Source organism: Ambystoma mexicanum, chromosome 8 (genome assembly GCF_040938575.1).
Source record: "Ambystoma mexicanum isolate Mex_15411 chromosome 8, UKY_AmexF1_1, whole genome shotgun sequence".
NCBI lineage: Eukaryota > Metazoa > Chordata > Amphibia > Caudata > Ambystomatidae > Ambystoma > Ambystoma mexicanum.
This window is the reverse complement of record NC_090929.1, coordinates 474,176,844-474,194,013: the sequence shown is the minus strand read 5'-3', so window position 1 is coordinate 474,194,013 and position 17,170 is coordinate 474,176,844. Positions and strand designations below refer to the sequence as shown.

General features: G+C 47.7%; 1 long non-coding RNA gene across 1 annotated transcript in view; it reads right to left on the bottom strand.

Annotated features, from left to right (window-relative positions):
• Nucleotides 1–16,774, bottom strand: part of LOC138473613 (uncharacterized) — a 100,601-nt gene extending 83,827 nt beyond the window's left edge. Inside the window, exons 1-2 of the long non-coding RNA XR_011268813.1 lie at nt 16,708–16,774; nt 16,546–16,593 (exon numbers count right to left, since the gene is read on the bottom strand). This is a non-coding gene — a long non-coding RNA (uncharacterized lncRNA). The remainder of the gene's footprint in view (nt 1–16,545; nt 16,594–16,707) is intronic.
• Between the last annotated feature and the right edge of the window lie 396 nt (nt 16,775–17,170).

Here is a 17,170-nt window from a genome sequence, read left to right as displayed (position 1 = left end):
GCCTCCCACGGATGGCCCTATAATATTATTCCCCTTTTTTAAATACATATTTTTTTTTAAAGATAAGTGCAGAAATCTCTAGGAAACGTAGCCATGTTGCAATGGTGACATGCTGAATACACCTACATCCTACTCTGTGCTTTCTCCGCTGCCCCTCCTGCCCTAGTCTCTCTGAAGGCTCTTGCTCTTCTGAACCCCGTTTCTTGGCTCTGATCCACTGGAGCACAAGGGGGAGGGCTGTATCCCAGCAGTGACCTCCCGCTGGCCTTCTCTCATGGCTCTGTCTTGTAATTTAGGCAATACCTGCTATTTCACTGTTACCTCCCCGGGGCTCATATGCAACAATGGCCACGGCTGTCTAGAGCTCTTCCCATGATGATGTACTTCAAAGGGCTGCACAGATGCTTCTTCCAGTTCTGGGGCTGCCGCCTGTTGGGGTTATGCCACAAAGTGTTCCCTATTTCTCGAAGTGGGGTACAATAAGTGGGGGGCTCTCTAGATCTAGACCAGGCTCAGTGAGGGGCCAGCTGTTTCTAAGTCAATTTGGGGCGACTGACCCAATAATCAGTGTTATCTTGGGTGGGGGAAGGGCGCAGAACTGTACAACCCGTTTCAAGGATTTTATTTGAAACGTAGAGACAGGCCAGCAACCTGTTCCATGCTGCCAGCCACCCTTCCCCCCTCCCCCTGTGCCCCTGGCCCATCACAGAATTACATTCTAGCATGTAGTGCAATCCCACTGCCAGGCTATTATGCAAGTCTATGCAAAAAAAGGACAAGCATACTCGTCCGTGGCACTTAAGGGGTTAATAAGAGCTGGTATTCTTAAATGTGAGTGGCAGATGTGTAAAGAATATTCATTACTGTCCATACTGGTAATTTGAGGAGCTTGGGGAACATAGGATAAAAGGTGTATTTCTAAAGAGGGCATGCTGGTGCCATAGACAGGGAACAGATGTTCATTGTTCCCCAAGTCAATGGCACTCGTTTTATCGCCATTGGAAGGATGAAGGGCTAAGTGACCTTGGGGGGGTTGGGGGTAGCCCCACAGTTTCAATACCACTCCTGTACTGGATGTATTAGTCCTTTGAACCTCAGATCCGGCCAATTAGACAAAGACACAGTAGGCCAGATTCTCAAAACATGTTGGCAAGTGAGGAGATTTTCCGTAGCTTTGCCGAAGAAAGATTGCGCCCTATGTCAAAGGACGCCTGGACGTGCAGTTTGCACAAAGCAGGGACCGTTTATGCACATTTCAAGGTGTAACCAATATTCACAGATGCGATGCGCTTTGAAATGAGTAGAAATGAGGGTCATTCTCCTGCACCTGTTGGGAACTGGCACAGCGAGTTGCGCAAAGCATGATGGGGTCATTTCGGACCCTCTTATGCATTTTTCTTAAGTGTGACGGCAGCAAGTGGGTCCACCAAACCATAAAATGCGCTCCCAGCACTCACGCGGCTGATAGGAGACTGTCATGCATTAGTGTTGGGAGAGCGTGCAACACTCATGTATGCAAGGGGGCTGGCCAGTGCATCTTTTGCACTGCCGCGCGGCCTCTAAGAAATGAACAGGTCATGCGCATTTCTAAAACCAACTCAATTGGAAAAAAACACATCCTTTGCACTTTTTAGTTTCTATCACATCGGGCCCAATTCACAAAGGTTTGTAGTGCAGAAAATCAGGAGATGCTCCTGGCCATGTAAGGTGTGCTCCTGCTACGTGATTCATAAAGCCTGAAGCTGGAGCCAATCCGGAGCGTCCTGGATCATCTCTGGGGGGACCCTGTGAGCATCTTTGGGAATTACGTGTGTGCACGAGCATCTCAAAGCTACTCCACGCAGCGGCAGATTTGCTCCAGTTTCAGGCTTTGTGAATAACGTGTGAGGAAGAAGGAACACCTTTGCGATGATCACAGCATCTCCCATTTGCTCCAGTGCAAATCCTGGTGAATCCGGCCAATAGTGTGAGGAGCTCAGGGCACCTGATCACACAGCATTACGTAACCTGTTGTAAACAGCCAGATAGTGCCATAACTAGCACAATGCAGTGCACCATTTATCACCAACCAGGTACCACCTCTATTCTCAAGTGGACCCGGATGTCATAAGTTTCGGAGAGCATCTTCGGGAGACCCTCGGGAGGATAGCTCAGGGCGCTATCTGGAGAAACACAGGTTCGATCCCCGGGTCCGCGCTTAGAAACCTCTGGGTATTAAGCGCATTATAACTAACCAATTACATTACATTACAAAAAAACACATTTGTTTTGCACTGCCCAGGTGTTAACAATCACATTTGTGGGTTGGTGATATTATCCAACGGCGTCAGCTACCTTTTTTTAAATGTAACCATATTTTCGGTAAATTACAAAATTGTTGCCGACACTCTTGGGATAATATCTGCCTGTGGAATAGAGAGTTACCAGGAGCAGCAGCATGACCAGTGCTGGGTGTTTATGGCCCTCTAGTGGCCCAGAGCTGTACTGCACAGCGTTGTCTCAAAATAGGATGTGCAGTGTTTCAGGCGGCTGCCCTAGATTTGTCTATAAACATTAGAATATGTGCGCGCCATTCACATTTATTAAAATGTGTTTATCTATGCAGGTTACCATGCGTAAGGAAAGAATAAGTTCACTTCCGAAAGTGGGGTTTATTTGGAAAAAGCATTGCTTTTGGTGCAGATCAAAGTCCGTCTGCAATAAAACAACTCTCAGCCTATTCGTTTGCAGCAGTGTGGGTAGTTTACACTTCCTTCTGAATCAGGGCCTCAGGGCCCAAGTCTGTGCTCAGGATCAAAGTAGTGTAGAAAGCCGACATTCTCACCTCCATTTTCCAGCACCACCAGTCTGAGGTGGGTGGAAGGATTGGAGGGGGGCTGTCACGATTTCCACCAGCAAAAGCTGCTTAAATCTATCATTTTCGTGAGCGACGAGGGCACTAGTGTCACTGCAAAGATTCCTGAAAAGTTTGCCACTTTTTTGATTTTCAAAAGTCTCCTTGAACGTTCTATAAATTAGAAAAGCGGTGCTGCCATCTCAGGAATGCCTTTCTTATAAAGGCTAAAACGTGTGCAGTATATGTGAACGACACTTCATAGATGCTGCATTTTAACTCCCTTTGGAGTTGCAAAACCAAGGCTTTGCAAGGCGAATGTCCTTGCAGTGCCCGCCCTGAATTAATAATGGTTGCTAGGGCTGTTGTCAGGCCATTCATCAGGCACATGCAAAAGGCATGTGCCCGACCACTGCATTCTTACTTTAACAGAATATGTTTCTTTTAAGAAAAAGTGTTCTTCCTCCATGGAGCAACACTTTTCTATTTTTGCATGCACCTCAGAATCGGGCCCTGCATGTCTCGTGCGTTTCACGGCACTGTTTGAGCAGTTAACAGACACCATATGAACAGACAGTGGTGGTCTCCCAGCGATGAGTGCACATGACATTCTTAGACCAAGCCTGGCCTTCCAGACCTGGGTCTGCGGGGGAAAAGTAAGGACGTTGGTTCAGAGGGAATTGGAGTAAATGGAAGCAGGAAGCACATAGTCGGAGGTGAAGTGGGTTATTTGTGTGTTTAATGTTGTGTGTGCTCAAATGTCAGGGCAAGAGGACGTGCAGAAGATTTAATAGAGGGACTGCGGTTGATTGCGTAATGTGCCGCACATGTGTCCAGGCAGTCCATATGTAGTCTGGATCCTGGATGTGTTTAAGCTTCTCCCATCTTTCCTCTGGGAACAGATCCAGGGATTGTTAAGCTGCATGCGATGTATGCATGTAAGTGCAAAGTAACTGCCAATGAACCATGAGTGCTGGGTTAGTGGAAGAGGGAAAGTGGGCCGTCCAACAGGATTGCAACACCTGCGTGACCACAGACCTGCGTTGGATGCCTGACTTAGAGCGTAGTTTGTTTTCTGAGTTCTCTGATTTGTAAGTTACCAATTGAGTCTCCTTTTCTGTCACTCCTTCTGTGCACGCTTCCTTCTCTGTACTGCAGTTACGTCCTTGCATACATGGTGGCAGTAGGTTGATCTTGAAGTTGCCAGTAGGGGACAAAGGTGCAGCTCTACAGATCTCTGCAATTTACACTAGAGGATGCATTTGAATGTGTCATAAGAGTGTAAATGCACAGCTCTTGTGAGTTATATGGGTGTTACTGCATAGTTCTATTGGGTTGCGGAGTAAGAGAATACAACTATATGCAGCTGTTTGTGTCTTTGCATAATTGGCTATCCAGTGTTGGTTCATTTTATTATGTCTTTTGTTATGTTTTGTTAAGCTATAATTGTGATGTGGGACATTCACTATTTCCTGTGATTGCCTTGGGCCCTGGAAAGATAGTATGAGGAGGATGAGTCTATGGATGAATAGCTGGAGATCACTTGGTAAAGGGGAACAGAGAGCGTATGGCTGCCAAGTGGCCCCATGTCTTGTTTGACAATTTAAGCCAATACTGGATTTTCGTTTTGTATTCTAGGAATATCTGTTCTAGTTTTGTCATATTAAATATTGGCCTTCAGATTCAAAGATTTAGAGTAAAAGCCACTACTGAGTCAGTGTGTTGTGCTTGATGCAGGGTCTCATGGCATTTATGAGAGTTTGCAGAGCTTCGGAGGCCCAGGGGCATCTTCATAGCGACACCGCATAGCATCGCTGTGAGTGGCATTCACAGGGATGGCAGATTCCCGAAGGGGGAAGTATTGTAGCCCCGTGGCCTCACTGGGCCTGGCTAGTAGGAGCTATGTGCTTGTCTCCTAAGGGAACACCCACTAAATAAAGATGCAGACACCAGAGTAATAAAGTATTTTTTTTCCAACATGTTTTTATTATTTCCAAAAACAAACACATAACTGGAGATCAACCCCCAACTTCCTCCTCCTCCCCTTTTCCTCCTCCCCCCGGAAGATCGAGTTCTTTCACTTGGAGTCAAATCAAATCCCGAAAATGTCTGATATTCTTATTTTGTGTGGGCACCATTGTATCATGTAGTCCGATTGCAGGTATTCTAAAACCGTTCCCCATTCCTTCATGAAGGATCCGCTTGAATCCTGTATAGTGTGTGTTAGCTTTTCCATTGACATCAGCATCCAGACCTTCTGAAGCCATGTGAACACTAGTGGTGGGTCTCGTTGTTTCCAGTTTTGGGCGATCACCGCCCATGCCGCCATAACTAACCCCATGAAGCTTCTCCATTGCGATTTTGTGTATCGCTTTGCTGTCTGGTCTTTCATCCCGCATAACCAAACCTTCTCCCCAAGTGCTCCAAAATCCCTTGATCCCTGGGCAGTCCCACCAGATGTGCTTCCAAGTATCCTCCCCAACACTGTTTGGGTATTTGAGGGTACATTGGGTGTAGCTTTTCTGGTGTATAGTGCCATTTAGTCATTATTTTTATCCACATTTCCCTTGTTTGGGCAGATCTACCCAGTGTTGTTTTCGTATAACTCCCCCCACAGTTTTTTCCCATTTCAACATGTAGGTCCATTTAACTTCCTCTTTGTGGGAATTAATGGAGCTATAAAGTGACGAGACTCATTTCTTGGACCCCGGGTCAGAAAGTATGTATTTTTCGAAGGGAGTGAAGCCCCTCGAGGCCGCTCTCCTAACATCTGGAGATGCCAGCCAATGCCTGAGTTGATCATATTTATATTTGTCCAAAACAGAGAGGCTTAAAAGAGCTTTGCAGGCCTCAAACGACCTGATTTCCTGGTCTTGGAACATTTTGCCTATTTTTGTGCATCCCGCCATCTCCCAATTCTTGAAGGACCCCTTTTCCATACCCGGTGGGAACTGAGGGTTCCTGAGTATGGTTGTGAAAGGTGCTAGTGCTGTGGTCAATACCCCCCTCTGTATTTGTTCATCCCATACATCTAGCGTGGCTTTCATGAGTTCGCTAATGCAGAGGTTTGGATGCCTATATTGTTTCTCTTTCTAGAGCAATTCCACCAGTGGGGATCTGGCCAGTGGCTTGTCTTGTTTTGCCCAAATAGTTTGTTGGTCTTCCCCCAGCCACTCTTTTAATACCCTAAATTGCACTGCTTGATAGTATTTCAGAAAGTGTGGGAGCGACATTCCCCCTGCTCGTGTCGGTGCTGTAGGGACTGCTCTGGCCATTCATGGGAGGTTCCTTTTCCATATATAATAAAATATTTCCTTGGTGAGAGTTTTAAAGAAGGACCCCGGAACCCTAATTGGGAGGGCCTGGAACAAGTATAGCAGCCAAGGGAGAATATTCATCTTTACTGCCTGTATTCACCCCCACCATGAAACCGTTAGTGGATTCCAGCGTTCCAGGTCCCTTCTTATGGCTTCAAGAAGCAGGGGGTAGTTTCCCTTGTAGAGCATATCCACCCTGTGCATCATTGTAATTCCTAAGTACTTAATCCCTTTTTCTGCTATTTTCAAATTTAATGAGGCAGCCACCCTTTCTATTTCCCCTCTATCCCCAGCCAAGACCAATATTTCTGATTTTTTCCAGTTGATTCTCAGACCGGATATTATCCCAAATGTCTCTAGTTCTCTAACAATTTCAGGCCAAGACTTCCCCGGGTTCGCTAATGTAAGCAACATATCATCTGCATAGGCTATCACTTTGTCTTGTCTGCCAGCCATCCCTATACCTTCCACGTTGGTGGATTCTCTGATTCTGATTAAAAATGGTTCCAGGAATATGGGATATAAGAGGGGGGATAGCGGGCATCCCTGCTTTGTGCCCCTTGTAATATCCACTCTGCCCGTTACCTCCCCATTTATTGCCATCCTGATGGATGGGGTATTGTAATTGGCTCTTATCATTTTTATGTATTGCTCACCAAATCCCATATAGTGGACCGTTTTGAATAGTAGCGACCATTCCACCCGGTCAAAAGCCTTTTTTGGCATCTAACGAAAGCAGAATTGCCGGGGTGTGGGTGATGCCCATCTTCTCCACCAGGTGAACTAGTCTTCTGAGGTTATCATGAGTTTGTCGGCCCGGAATAAAGCCTGATTGGTCGGAGTTTATCAGGTCTGGTAATAGTGGGGACAGTCTCGCCGCCAGGATTTTTGTGTAGATCTTAGAGTCCAAGTTAATCAGGGCTATAGGGCGAAATGAGCTAGGGTTGGAGGGATCTTTCCCTAGTTTATGAAAGACCAGCACCTTGGCTTCATTCATTGACTGGGTCACGTTTCCGCTGTCTTTAAACATGTTAAATAGTCTGGTTAAGAATGGTACCAAGAGGTCCCCATATTTTGTATAGTAGTGGGCCGTGAAGCCATCTGGGCCTGGCGCTTTATTTATCGGAAGATCTGTTATTGCCTTTTTCAGGTCCTCTTCCCTAATTGAGCCCTCCAGTGTAATATTGTCCTCCTCTGCTATTCGTGGAATGGGGAGAGTTTTTAAATACACTTCTTGGTCGCCACTATCCAGATTATCTGATGCATAAAGCGTTTGATAGAATTCCTTAAAGGCTTCCCCTATATCGTGTGTGCGTGTGAGTGTCTCCCCCCTTGAGTTTCGGATATTCATAATCGTCATCAACTTTTGTAAAGTACGTAATTGTCTGGCCAGATATTTATCTGTCTTATTGGCCTTTAAGTAGTACCTTTGCCTGAGGTACAGGAGGTTCTTCTCTGCCCTTTTGGTGCATAGTGCTTCTAGTTGCCCTTGCACATGCCTTAGCGCTTTCTTTAGACTGCGGGTGGGGTGACGCACAAGTTCTTCTTGTATTTCCCTTAGCTTCTGTTCTAGTTCTCTTTCCCAGTTGTATCTCTGTTTGTCTCTAGAGGCCTTTAGGGCTATCAAGTGGCTGCGGATTGCCGCTTTAGATGCTTCCCAAGCTGTACCCAATGGGACATCTCCCGTGTCATTTTGCTCAAAATATTCGCTTATCTTGTCCCCTATCGTTTCCCCTAATACCGTGTCTTGAAGTAGGTCATTGGGGAGCCTCCATCGCCATAGCCCTCTCTCCCTCCCCGGGGTTATTAGATCCATCCATAATGGGGCATGGTCTGACAGGGAGATTGATCCTATTTCCACCCCTTGTATAGAGCTCATCAAACCCACCGAGGCCCAGAAGTAGTCTATTCTTGACATTGTATTGTATACCTGCGAGAAGTATGTGTAACACTTCTGTTGCCCCTTGAGTTCCGTCCATACATCACAGAGTGCCATATGATTCATCAATTGCTTGAGTTTCTTTGATAGTGCCCCCTGGTGTCCCCCTGAGCTCCTTCCTAATTGTGGATACCAGGCCATATTTAAGTCCCTCCCTATAATCACCTCCCCCTTTGCAAAGTTCTCTAGTTTCCCCAGAGTGTCCCGCAGAAAGCCATCCTGACCCGTATTGGGTGTGTATATTGATGCTAGGGTGAAGCATTTTATGTCTATCATTACATTAACAAAAGCGAACCTCCTGTTCCCATCTACTAGAGTGTCTGTGAGCCGAGCGTCCCCCCATCTTTAAATGCAATCAGGACCCATGCTCGCTTCTCTTTGGCATTAGACTGCATGAACAACCTGTAGCCCCTAAAATGAAATTTCATCTTATCCTGGACTTTAATATGAGTTTCTTGCAATAATATGATGTTCGGCTTTTCCTTCCCTAGCACATTTTCCAGTTTTTTCCTCTTCACTGGGGTGTTCAGGCCCTTTATGTGATAAGTTAGTATCTTTAGTTTACCCATTATGCCTTAGCCCTTGATGAAAGCCCAGATTCCCCTCCATTTAATTTCCTCGCCGACTTCTGGGTGTTCAATCCCTCCCCCCACAAAACCAATCAACTCCCCCCCCCAACTATAAACTTCACCACAACATAAGACCCGAGGGGGGCCCAGGTACCTAAGGTTGCTAGGGTGTTGAGCACAATGCTCCTGTCCCTCTTTTTACTCAGGGTAACCTTTGCGGGGGATCCTAAACCCTGCATTTCCTTGTGTCCTTATTGGGTTCCCATACCGAGGCCCTCCACAGGGCCGCCTCTTCGCTGTTTCTCTGGATGTCCTCATCAAATCTCCTCTCCTACCTCCTACTTGACTCTCATTGCCTCCCGTGTTGTTGCTCGCTCATCGAATTTCCCCTTACTGCTCGGTGGCCATTCAGCAGGGCTCTTTTCCTGCTTGTTTCTTCTTTTGTTGGACCGTTATCCACCCTCTTGGTTTGCTGCGGTTCTCTCTTCCCTCCAGGCTACTCCTTTCCCCAGTCCCTTCAATTTGTATGTCTATTATGTGGAGCCCTTCCTCATAGGTGGTAACCCTATGTTGTTTGCCTTCCCAAGTGAACAGCAATCCAAATGGAAACGCCCATTTATAGCGAATTCCCCTCGTAACCAGCTCTTTGACCAGTGTAGCCATCTCCCTTCTTTTTTGCAGTTTCCCAAAGGCAAGGTCTTGGTATAACTGGATGTCCGATCCATTCATCCTAATGTGGTCGATCCGTCTCACCTTCCTTAAAATCTGCTCCTTTTGGGGATATGAGGAAAGAGCTACCAACACGTCCCTCGGACGTGCCATGGCTCGCCCGTTCGTCTAGGGCCCACCCGGTGTACCCTGTCGATTCCAACTTCTTCCACCTAGTGTACCTCTAAAATGTCTCTGAACACTTCCTGAACTGCTTTTTTGAGGTCCTTATCTTATACCGACTACGCCATATTTTTAATACGTATATTTGATCTTCTAGAGCGATTTTCCAGGTCCTCACATTGCAGTTCTAGGTTGCGGGTTAGTCTCACTAGGTGTTCCTGTGTCTCGTTGCTTAGCTGTGCATTTTCTTCTACCGCCCGTGAGGAGTTTCTCGAGCGTGTCTGTCCTCTCTTCTATTCTGGCTACGTCTACTTTCAATTCCTGGACCACCTGTTTCATGTCGTTTCTCAGTGTGGCGAACTGATCCTGCACCGTTGTCATGAACTTTTCTTGTAGTTCCACAAACCAGGCGTGCATGTCTTCCCTTGTTGGTGGCGGGTGTTCATGGGTAGGTGGGTTCTGTTCACCGGGGTGGTCTCCTTGTACTCTTCCTCTAGTGCTCGCCTGGGGTTCCGTCGACCACATTTGTATTAGGCTGGCTTCTTGTTTGTTTGTTTTCGAGTTCGCTTGTGTCGTGCCCCCTTTCCCCTTGGCTTTCGACATGGCTCTTGTATGGGTGTACTATGTTGTTGGCCGTGGCGATTCCCAAACTTTCGTTGCACCCTCTGCGCACTGACGCAGTTCTCCTTAGGGCGGGAGGGCGGTTGCTATTGAGGGGTTGAGGCCGATGGTTCTGATGTCCCTTATGGGTCTGAGGCCCAGTGATCTTCTGCTGCTGTTGACCGTGGGTTGCCACCAGCTTATGAGTCCCGGTCCCCCTTCCTTGCCACATGGCCGCCCAGCTCCATCACAGCTGGTATTTGCGCGAAGGGGGGGCAGGGGCCTCCACAAATGACCGGTACCGCCTTTGATGCTGACGCCGGCCGTGTTCTGGGCACGCGCCCCCCAACCCCCCACACCTATTTACCCCGGTTCTCGCCCGCGGATCCGGATCCAAGCAGTGGAGACCGAAAGGGGGGGTGTTAAAGGAGAGGAGGGAGCACCACCCACCACCGGCCCTTCACCTACTGGTGGGATGTAAGGGGGGGCCCACAACCCCTGCACCACCGGGTCGTGCTGCCGTACCTTCTCCTGTGTCCCGAAACACTGCTCTCTGATGGGGGGGCCCTCGCTCACCACCTGCTATGGCCTCCTCTCTGCCCTGCGGCTGCCTGGGACTGGCCTGCCGCCCGTTTGGAATCCCCTGCTGCCCTGTGTGGCGTCCCACTATATCACAGGGCCGGCTGGTGTGCTGCTCTCCGTGGCCCTCTGAGCCTCGCGCGGCACTGGATTTTCCTCATCGGCTGTGCCGCTGCTTTGCAGGCGGGCTCGTATGGAGCTCCTGGATCGGGGGGGGGCTGTCCGGTCCGCCACGGCTCTGTCTCCCCAGGACTCCACAAACGGTGTCGCCTGCTTCACTCCTAGTGTCCTGGAGGTATCAGAGGAGTATGAGGCACTGCATCTGTTTTATCTGACATCAATTGCCTTTTTGCCGTGTTCCTCTTGTGCGGCCCTGCGGGAAGGAGCCTCACTCGCATCCCTCTGTCTCCGCCGCCATCTTGCCAGCCTGTAATAAAGTATTTTAATAAAGTTTAGTGTGATTTTTATTTGGGTGTCCTGTGTTTGCTTTGGACTGAACCATCCAGCTCACCATGGAGCTAGATGGAATGTTAAAAGAAAAGAACAAGAGAATACAATTCCTATTCCCCAGAATGGGCTGGGCAGGGGAGAGAATCCAAAGAGGATTTAGACCAAAACAGTTGGAAAAGAGAAAAAGAAAGGAGAAGAATATGAAGACTTACGTGGGTGGGTTGCTGCCTCGTGAGGCCCCACAGGGCCTTAATTCTCAAAATTGTATCAGGTGGTATGTGTTGAGCCCCCCACAGAGACTGAACCAGCGGGCCAAGCTGCTAATGTAAGGGGCAGCTCGGCCAACACAGGGTCGTGGCACCAGTCAGCCTGCCTGGTGGCCAAACCGGATGGGCCCTGCGGTATCCAAGGGCCAGTGTGCATGCCAGGTGCTGCCTGGGGCAATTAAGAAAAGCCCGGCTCGGGCCGTATGAGTGTCGCGGGAGGTGGCCCAGACTGCCCGGCCATGCCGCTTCACGGGCCACCTTGTGGCCAGTGAGGTGGGCCTTCCTAGTCCTCCCGGGCTGCGTATGCCAGGCACAGCCCAGGAGGTGAAGAGTAGAGAGCGGCGAAGCGTGCTTCATCCTGGAGGGTGGAGTGGTGACGATAACCTTGCGTGCCAACCTGAGGGAAAAGGAAGGGGGGAGGAAGTCCAGGGTTTCCCGTTGAGCGACCTGGGTGAAGGAAGATCCGGGCTGACTAGCGGAGCAGCTGGAGTGAAGACTGCGGTCCGCCCCATGCATCTAACAATGCATTGATGAGGAGCCGGGCCAGAAGAAGGCAGTTGCGCAAGGCAGTGATCCCCAGTGATTCGAGCTAATGGGGCTCACCCTGAAGATGATGAAGGGCCGCAGGTCGCTGCCGTGAGCGTGGGCAGACTTCCACTCGTGCAGACTGGGTGTTCAGTGCGGGTGGCCCCGTATGGTGCACAGGGCACTGAAGAAAGAAGAGGGGTCAGGGCTCCATCATGTGTCATCAGGGGACAGCCCCAGCCTTTCAACCTGCCTGAAATCAGCCCTGTCTAAAGCCAGCTTTGCTCATCAGCCACAGGAAGACACAGCATCACCATTAGTGACAGACCTTAAGGTACTGTAAAGGGGGTGACTGGCTGCAGCAGTAACCGCATTGTGACATAGTGTTTCATACATTATGTGGAGAGCTTGGCGCTCATGGATACCGAGTTTGCTGAACATGTTTGGACAGTGTGAGGCTCTTGCTGCATGCATAGAGTGTGGAGAGCTTGAGGCACATGGCTACATAGAGCTTGATGAACATGTGTGGACAGTGTGACGAACATGCTGCATGTAGAGTATGGAGAGCTTGGGGCACATGGCTACAGAGAGGAGCTTGAGGAACATGGACGGACATCATGAGGATCTTGCTACATGCAGAGACTGCAGAGAGCTTGGGCACAAGTGTAGTGTTAGCATTTTGAGGATGCATGGGCAGTGTGAAGATCATGGAGGCAATGGATATACAGTGTGAGTGTCTTCAGGCAAATGGACAGTGTAGGATACTTGGAGTGCCTGGTCATTGGGGCCATGTGACAGTTTGAAGAGCTTTGCCTTTCTGGAGTGGCGGTCTAATGCGCTTGGACTTTGTAAGAAGTTTGGTCCCGCTGAAGAGGAGAGAACAGTCCATGTCCTCTCAGGCCTCATATCTCCAAGGAAACAGAGGGAATCGCGTGGGAGTTTGTGGTTCATAGAGTTATAGTGAAAGCATGTTGGGGCACATGGACATGAGGAGCTTGAGTAATCATGGGATGCATGATAGAATCTTGACAGACAGTGTAAGGAATATGGCGGCCGAAATGGCTCGTCACACGCAATTTCCGCTGGAAAGCACTGGAACTTTGCTCTGTTCTACCATTTCACTTTGACCCTATTGGCGGTGCGGTGGGAAGCGAAATGCCAGAGAGTGTAAACCTGGCATGCAACATTTCATTTGGAATGAGCATGCGCAGAAAAGTGTGTGCGAATTAACGTGTCTCAATTGTTTCTGGAAGCACGTGCTTCGCATACTTTACACACATGCTTACGTAACTCTCTCCTTCATCCCTAATGAAGCGTTCGTTTCTTCTACTCGTGAATGTGCTTCACCTCATGCGTTGCTTGGGACAAAGGAAAACATGCATTTCTCTCGCGCGCACCTTTTCCTCACGTCACACTTCGCAGCTTGCTTTGCACAAGGTGAAGAGTGCGTTCCTCCTCGCGCATGTGCTTTGCAACAAGCTTTACTTGAGAAATCAGTGAATAACAAACCACGAAATGTGGGGGGGGTGACATTTTGGACTATGCAAAGTGCTGCTGGGTGCGCCTAACAGGCAGAAGAGGTGCGCGAAGGATAACGATGGGAGAGGTGCGTTACATTTCAGGGCACGCAAAGTGTGGCTGGTTGTGTGAAACTGGTCAAAGAGGCACGCAGAACACTTCAATTTCCGCTAAGTGCATCAAAGTGAAATCGGTGGCAATTTCGCCTGTTCTGTTTCACATTTGGAAATGTCACCCGACCCTAGTGAAAAATTTGAGACATAAATGCAGACGCTGTGGAGGTTTAGATTCATGACATGAGAGTGTTGGGAGCTTGGGAACATGGTCAGACACAGTGTGGACTCTGGAGTCCAAGAATAGACTGTGTGAAGTGCTTGGTCGTCAGTGGATGCATAAAACACACACCATCTGGCATTTGTATAGCAGTTAACTCCTTGGCCGCTTAAAAGTGCTTGATTAAACCAAGCATTGACTTAAGAGTACAACAACGTGTTTCCAGGGGTCAAAGTGTAAACAAATATACTAGAACTGTATTCCCCTTTCCCCCTCCCTGACCTCCCCTCTCCTCATTGTCCACATACCCACCCCGACTCTCTCCCCAATACAAACCCCATACCTGGGTCCTGTCTTTCCTCCACTCCACCCCAACACTGTTTTACAACTATCAAGACAGAAAGAAAGTACGAATAGACTACTTTCCCTTCTAATGTGGGTTGTAATTATATTTGTAATTGTAATTGTCTCGGGAGAAGAGCTCAGGGGCAACCGGAGGATAGCTCAGGGGCAACGTGTTCGCCTTGGAAGCAAAGACATGGAACACCACAGGTTCGATCCCCAGTCCACCCTTAGAAACCTCTGGGTATTAAGCGCATTATAAATAACCCATCATATCATCTTTACTGGCCACCAATACTTTCAGTCATTATCCCCCACAGAATGCACCTGCATGCACCCTTCCATTTCTAATCACTCACCATTTGCACCTCTTTAGGGACACGCCAAAGACTATAGCCAAATCATTGACACACACAGATGTGTCTGCAGCAATGTTAGTCATGCTTAAATGCAGAAGACAAACTGTTATCATTGTGGGCGCAGGGCTATGTAGCGGGTTGGGATGGATATTGAAATAAACAAAAGCAAACAAGCACTGGATCTATACATGTATCACTATTTTTTCCCTAATTACATTCCTCCATATTTTTTTCCTGATTTTACCACAAAAAGCAGGGGGAGGGAGGATTTACGATTTATATTTTTGCAGCAAAAGAAAGTTGTAAAAAAATACGGCAACTTTTTTTGGGCAAAACCGTCATTATGCAAAAGCGGGTAATACCTTCAAGATAGCTCAGCAAGATATGACACTTGTGCATTCCCAGCAGGCCGTAGGTTCAAATCTGCAGTGGGGGGTATCAAAACACAAAAGTGCTGTTTGCCTGCCTTAGGAATGGTTTTACAGGTGACAAAAAGTAAGAGAAAGATGGTGGGGTTTCCTAAAAAGTAGAGGAACAAATGTGATCTTTATTCCAGGCCACTTTGGCCCCTGTTTGTTTCTGTGTGTCCTAACGTAATTCCCATCAAAGACCCAAAAGTAGGTGACCAAAAATAATGGCCACAAAGAGTCCTTAGCAACTCCAACTAATGAGTGTCAGTCCTACACGTGCAGGCCTGTGAGCAAGGCCAACTGAGAAAAACAAAAGCTGGAGAAGCAATCCAGCTAAGGTTGGTGCTCACGTTAGTGCTGTGTGCACTGAGTTACTTAAAGAACATTTGTAGATAGTACTTGTATGTAAAATAATGATTCATCAAAAGAATTTGTGGCAGGTCAATCTTGGCCATGTGGACGTTTGGCGCGTCTCCCTTCACTTTTGCCTTGATGGTATTGAGGATCAGAAGGTTTATTGCTGTTCCCGCGCCCTTTTGGAAGCCTGTCTGGAAGATGTCAAAGGCTGGTGAGTTCTTAGCCCATTTTTTAAAGTTGGTGAGTATCAGAGAAGCAAACATTTTTCCAATGATGTCCAGTAAGACGATGGGTCTGTAGTTGGTCGGGTTGCTTCTGGTCCCCTTTTTATAGATTGGCACAAGGACTGCTTCAGTCCAGCTCTTTGGGATCTGTTTTCGTTGGGCGCATTGGTCGAACAGCTCTCTGATCATTCTAGCCCAGGCTTTGGGATATTGCTTCAGATCTATGTTGGACAATCCGTCAGGACCCGGGGCCCTAGATGACTTTAGGCTTGTGATTGCAGTTAGGATGTCTTCCATGATGGCGACGTTGGTCCAGCGCTCGTTAAGGCCCACTGAGAGTTGGGGTTGCGTAGTGGGTGGAGAGCAGGAAGGAGGAAGCGCGTAGAGTTCCGAAAAGTGTGTAATCCACTGTTGTTCTGTGACGTCTCAGAGAATCTGGTGGGGATTCTGGCCGATAGGTGTTTTTAGCAGGGACCAGAAGTCACGGCTGTTCTTTGAGGCCCACACTTTTAGCATGGCCTCTGCGTCGTTCTGGTATAAGTTTTGCCGTTCTTGCTTGAGCCTTGCTTTGTAGGTTGTATGTAAAATAATGATTCATCAAAAGAATTTGTGGTAAATTGTTACGTCACAATTTATTTATTTTGTTGTGGTATGTGTATACCAGAATATTTCTTTTCATAGATTTTGCTGCATAATCCAAGTGTTCACATACATCCTAGTAGACTGAAAAGGTGTTGTGGTTATGTATGCCTATGCATTTTGGAGTCTAGCTCCTTCATCAGGGCCTAAACCACATTCTGTTTGTTTAATAGCATCATCAAACCATAGTTTAAATGCAAATTCAGATTCAAAAACAGATCCACAATTTGAGTAAATAATATAAAAAACATTACATACCAAACAGCACGTGTGATTGTGTGATGAGAAATGGGGAAAGCAAGAACAAATACAAACTTCAATAAGGAATCTGCCAATTTCAGAAGTTTACACCGAGTAACAATATCAAAAAAGTAAAGGTTCACATGGGTGCTATACCTGTCAGTCAACGGTATTTAATCTAAAAAATTAAAAATGGGAAAAGTATATAAATCTATGCATGGATTTATCTATGATACTGCATATAAAAAATGTAAGTGCAGAATGGGCGTTATACCTGGTGCGCGGGTGTTCAAGTTGAAGTACGTAAAAACTCCTTCGTGATCTGTGTGAGAAGGATACATAAACAAGGTTCAGCCATGTGTAAAGATATATAAGTGGTAGTTATTAAGCAGGTTTCTCAGATTCTATAGACTGTTAGACTCCATGAGCCCCTTACCGTGTGTCACTATCGATTGCTAATGGTCGAGTCCTCGTGGATCTTAAAGCCTTAATGGCGTTTGCTTCCTTGTTTTTATTGTTGCCATGGTGATCCCTACGTGGCTGTGCGTGACGTCGGCCGGCGTGCCGACGCTGCAAAGCCTCGCGTCCCGTATCCCCTTTGGAAACAGGGGAACGGGAATGGGGAACAACCTGGCCTTAAGTCAATGCTTCGGTTCTCAAATGTGAAGGCGAACACTGTGTGCTTGAATTGCCGTCTGCGTGCGTGAGCAAGGCCACCCACCTCTTGTGGCCCAAAAGGGTTAGGGCCCGACTCATGGAATTTTTGGGCATGGTTCAAAGTGACTTTGCACTGCTGAAAAGTGCCTCTGCACTGCCAACACAAACCCTGATTCATGGATCTGTGCAAAGTGTATTTTTGCAGTGCAAAGGCTTTACAAAGACATTTTTGCAGTCATTTG